At 33.3% G+C, this 5,624-nt stretch overlaps 1 pseudogene; it reads left to right on the top strand.

The window, feature by feature from the left end:
• Window positions 1-1,167: 1,167 nt before the first annotated feature.
• On the top strand, window positions 1,168-3,594 carry LOC139853646 (protein DETOXIFICATION 16-like; annotated as a pseudogene).
• The last annotated feature ends 2,030 nt before the right edge of the window (window positions 3,595-5,624 follow it).

The following is a 5,624-nucleotide window of genomic DNA, read 5'->3' as shown; positions in this document are numbered from 1 at the left end:
AACGACTCCTAAACGTAAGTATTCGGTGGTTTTCGGTGTTGGGAACGACTGGAACGAAAACAATGCAATTTAGGGTTATGGGAATGAGTAACCGCTCAAAAGAGGTCAAGTCCCGTATATATACTGCAAGCCAAACACAGTCGGTCGACTATGTTAGACAGTCGGTCGACTGCGTGACACAGTCGGTTTAACTATTTGAATAAAATATTAAAGCGCACACACACACAGTTATTCAATAGTCACAATGTAAACATTATTACATGACCGAATTTATTTAAAGATAAACAACTAAGAACTAGGGATTACATGCACCAGCATGATCTAAAATTTAGAAAGTTAAGATGTTGCAACGGAAGTCTGCATAAAATATACAGTAAAAAGTAATTTACACAAAATCTAATCTCGAAAGGAGACCAAGTTTAATCCTACTAGCTATACTTTATGCCTTGTCATTAGAAAATAGTTAACGCATATTTATATGTTATGCCCAACAAGTAAACGATATTCTTCGTACTCGGTCCCATCTTTACGTTGTAATACACCTTTGACTTGGGTTGGATACATCAGAAAATGTTAAAAATTAACACGAATATATACAACCACGAATATTTCCCAAGTGGGACTTGAACCCTCAACCTTTTGGTTGGAGGGCCACCACGATATTGCTAGGCCAAATGCCCTTTGGTCTCTATATGATTCTGTATCAACCACAAATAGACTGAATAGTTACAAAAGGTAAAAGGTTTTCCATGTTCGTGCTACCCGAGAGAGCAAGTAATCCGACCTCCTCTGATGCATCTAGTCCAACAGGAATACTTCTTTCCAACACATCACTGGCCACGCTAAATATTTGTTTTAGACTGAATAGTTACAAAGATTAATAATAAAAACAGTATGAATTTTAATAACAAATAGACTGAATATTTTTACGCACATAAATAGTTACTGCTTAGAAGCTTCGATTCTTCAAAAAAATATAATACGGAGTACTTGTTATCTCATCGGAAGGTGTATTTCAGTTATTTAAACGCCTATCACCATTAGTTACGTTCTCTGTTATACGCAACTATTTTTATACTTATTTATGATTTCTTTGAACACGGTTATATATAACTATCAGACCCCAGTTTTGGTATTCACACAAAACACATACTTTAATTTTTTAAAATGGAAGAAGACCTTGAAAAACCACTTGTGAATCAAGACTCAGAAAGCAGGGTTAAATCCTACTGCAAAGATGAGATATTATGTGAATTCAAGAAACTGTTATACTTAGCTGGACCTTTGATTATTGTTAATCTTTTGATTGTTGGGTTATCAATGATTTCGTTAATGTTTGTTGGTCATTTGGGTGAACTTGCTCTTTCTGGTGCTTCTATGGCTACTTCTTTTGCTTCTGTCACTGGTTTAAGTTTAATGGTCAGTTCATTTTAGTATTTTTCAACCCTTGCTTATTTTCCCCTGTTTCAACAATCAAGCATAATAAAATACATATTACAATAACAACATATGATTTTTGTGTGGCCGGGGAAAGGTTCGAATAAAGTGGATAACTCGATTAGGTCACGTACATCGTATATCCTCCCCTTCCCCAAAACCTTACTCGTTTATCGGTCTAAAAGATTTTTTGTGAGCCATTTTAACTCCTCCCCAGGGTTGGACCTATTAGGGTCAAGTGGGGTCGGCCTCCCCCGGATGACTCAAATTTTTCTTTCGGTGTATTTATGTATTAAACTTCGACATTTATATGTTGAAAATCTACATTTTTCCCCGTTTTACTTGCTTTTTTTCAAAATCTTAACATTTTACACTAGTAAAAAGAATTCTGGATCTGCCACTACTGACACACACTCATTCAAAATATAGGTTGGACTAGGAAGTGCTTTAGACACATTTTGTGGGCAATCTTTCGGATCAAAACAATATCATATGCTAGGAATCCATTTGCAAAGAGCCATGATCGTTCTTTTATCGGTCAGCGTCCCACTTGCTTTTATTTGGTACAACGCGGGGAACTTACTTCTATTCCTAGGCCAAGATCCTGAAATATCCACCGAAGCCGGGCTCTATTCGAGATATTTAATCCCTACTCTTTTTGCATACGCGTTACTTCAATGTCATATTCGATTTCTACAATCTCAAAATAATGTGGTTCCAATGATGTTAAGTACTGGGATAACAACCATACTTCATGTCTTACTATGTTGGATAATGGTGTTTAAGTGTGGACTTGAAACTAAAGGTGCAGCTTTGGCTACTTCAATTTCTCTATGGATTAATGTGTTGTTCTTGGCTGTTTACGTTCGAGTTTCTCCTAAGTGTAAAGAGACTTGGACTGGCTTCTCAAAAGAGGCTTTTGTTAACATCCCAACCTTTTTGAAACTTGCAGTTCCTTCGGCTGTTATGCTCTGGTATTTTTTTTGAAAACTTTACATTAATCTTTCGATTCGTGTATTTACTAATTTAAAAAGTATGCTTTTATGAACAGTTTAGAGATATGGTCATTTGAGATGATGGTGTTGTTATCTGGGCTTCTTCCTAATCCACAGCTAGAAACCTCTGTTCTTTCTGTCAGGTTAATCGCTTTATTTTTTCAAAAATTAATTCCGTGTTAGTTTTTTTTTTTTTTTTTTTTTTTTTGAAAGGCATAATTCGGTATTAGTTTGATTTAAATGTGACTAACAAATTGTCTTTGTGGCAGCTTGAATACATGTTCTATGATATTTACAATTCCACTTGGTCTGAGTGGTGCCACAAGGTGATTTCTAGCTTTAAAAGCTATTAAATATTATTTTTTGTTGTTTATATTTTGATAACCACTCACTTAAATCTGATAACTTATAAATATATGTAGTGTGAGGGTCTCAAATGAACTAGGCGCTGGACGGGCACAGGCAGCACTTTTAGCATTATGTGTTTCGATCTTTTCTGTCGTGACTGAAGGCATATTAGGCGCTATAATCTTGATTTCAGGAAGAAAACTTTGGGGGTATTGTTATAGTAATGAAGAACAAGTGGTGAGTTACATTGCACAAATGATGTTGCTTCTTGCAGGTTCTCATAGAAGGCTTCCAATGTGTACTTTCAGGTTACATTAACCAAACTAGTATTGTATTAACATCATTTTGTTTAATTATTTAAAACCACATTTTGATTTTAATTTGTAAGGAGCTGTTAGAGGAAGCGGACAACAAAAAATCGGGGCGATTGTGAACTTGGGAGCTTATTATCTTATTGGAATTCCTTTAGCGATTGTGTTTGCTTTCGTACTTCATATGGGAGGAAAGGTACTGATTTGTCCTGTTTTATCTCATTTACTGTTTATTTTTTTTAAAGAAAAATAAAAAATATTTGCTCGATTACGCAGGGATTATGGTTGGGGATCATAACAGCATTATTCACTCAAGCGTTGTCGCTTTTGATTTTGATTTTGTGCACCAACTGGGAAAAGGAAGTACGTCTCGATTCATCCTACTACGTCTAGTCTGATAATCCAATTTGATTTATATAATGTGTTTTACTTAATGTCGTTCAATTTTTTGAATGTAGGCAAGTAAGGCTAATCAGAGGGTATACGACTCAATGACTCTATGATCGGGGATGAGTTTTCATAAAGACGAATGTGAATAAAGTAGACATGATCCGCTTTGTTGGAAAATCGTGTGTACTTTTAAATCAGATAAACGTAGCGGAACAATAAAATAAACAAATTTTATATTACAAAACATACACACGATTAACGGTTCCACTTAAATCCAATTACACCACTAATAATTGTCAAAATATATATTCACAAAGTGAGTAAACGATATACCCTTCCTGAAGAAACTGATTGAAGGAGAGAAACTTACGATCAAAAGTATGACCGTCTCTTTGGATAGTCCACACTACACTTCAAACGACCGTCAATGGATGCTAGTCCAAACTCAAATAACTTATTAATATAATCCAATTATATTAATACATTAATAATACTCAGTATGGTTTTGATCTTTATACCAACAAGAATAACAATCAATAATATTACTCCATTCGTTTACTTTTCAAAAGGAAACCCAAAAATAAATATGATGCTTTTGCTTACTCATTGATTTTTTTTACTAGTATTATTAAGTAAAAAAAAAAATGTTTCTTATAATATGTGTATATCTATTTATAAGCAACCATTATCGATCCCTTATTTAATAAGGATAAATTATTGAAGACAAATCCATGATTTTGTGGGATTCGATGGATTTCCATATTGGGATGCAAGATACAGAGTATCTATTTTAAATCTTGAAAAGATAATGTGATCTCTTTTTTTTTTAAAGTTGTATTTCTCAAATACTTTAGAGGTATGTTATGTAATTTATAATTAATAATTTGTATCATGTCGTTTTCATGTGAATAGTAAATTAATTAATTTCATTTTATTTTACTATTCATATGAATAGTAAATGAATTAATATCGATTTCAAATAATTAAAATATTTAATTAAATATTTTATCTTATTTTGTTACTTGAGTAATATATATACATCATATATATATTTTATTTGACGTCTCGGTATATATGTGTGTGACTCCGAAGGCTCAAATGAATTTGACCATATAATTATATGTTGTATCTTGCACATTAATCCTACATGCTTTTCGTCAGAACACAAACAAAAAGAGACAGTACATATACATACACTATATATATGAATGATGAATATACTCGAATTAGTTTACTGAACTTGATCCGCTGTTGCTTTTATATCCCAAAACAAATTTATCAATATTTGTTGCCTATTCAATTTTTGACCTAATAATTTGACAATTATGATCAGTATAATTGACAATTTTTTTTTTATGAAAATATGTTCTTATCTATAGAATAAATCTTTTTGAAAAGGGTTTTTATAAATCCTTTTTAGAAATGTACTTCTTTAAAGTTCTTTATGTTTAAAAAACCGTTTAATATAACGGGTGTATAGTGGGGGTAAAAATTGAAAAACGTGTGTAAACCGTTATGCACTTACCCTGGTTAATTAACCTAGTAACTGAAGCGTACACAACACCTTTCCCCATTCTCCTTCTCCTACAAGCTTTCTTCCCCACTATAAATAAACCCCTCACCATCACACAATTATTCATTTCCCACTCTAGAAATTAAACAAAGGTTCCTATTTCTTCTTATTTGTCACTTTTTTAATTATTTAATTTAATTTAATTATTTAGTTTTATTAAAGTAATCAGTAATGATAACCTTCATAACATTTTGTTTGTATTTGTATTTTTTGGGTACAGATTAGTGACGTACACTAACAATGACGAAAGGATCAAAAGGTTCAGGTTCAAAATCGGTGGCAAAAATCAGTTATGTGTCATCCGTACCGGCAAAAACAACCGTCACGTTTAAAGGAGGGAAAGGTGGTTGTGGTGGTGAAGGCAGTTACCAGACAAAATCCAAAATCAGTTGCGCAGACAAACAAAGTGGGTCCTACGCTCGTGCCACGACAAAAGAGAGAGCATCAGCGGGACAGTTTCATTACAAAAATGGAACAAGCGGAGCAAAAAGTGAATACAAGAAAAGCGAGACGGTTCGTGTTGGTAACAAGAGTGGTTACACGGAGGTTTATAATGAACAAAGGGTTCGT

This window comes from Rutidosis leptorrhynchoides, chromosome 6 (genome assembly GCF_046630445.1).
Source record: "Rutidosis leptorrhynchoides isolate AG116_Rl617_1_P2 chromosome 6, CSIRO_AGI_Rlap_v1, whole genome shotgun sequence".
Taxonomy (NCBI): Eukaryota; Viridiplantae; Streptophyta; class Magnoliopsida; order Asterales; family Asteraceae; genus Rutidosis; species Rutidosis leptorrhynchoides.
The sequence above is the reverse complement of the archived record's forward strand: the minus strand, read 5'-3'. Positions and strand labels throughout refer to the sequence as shown.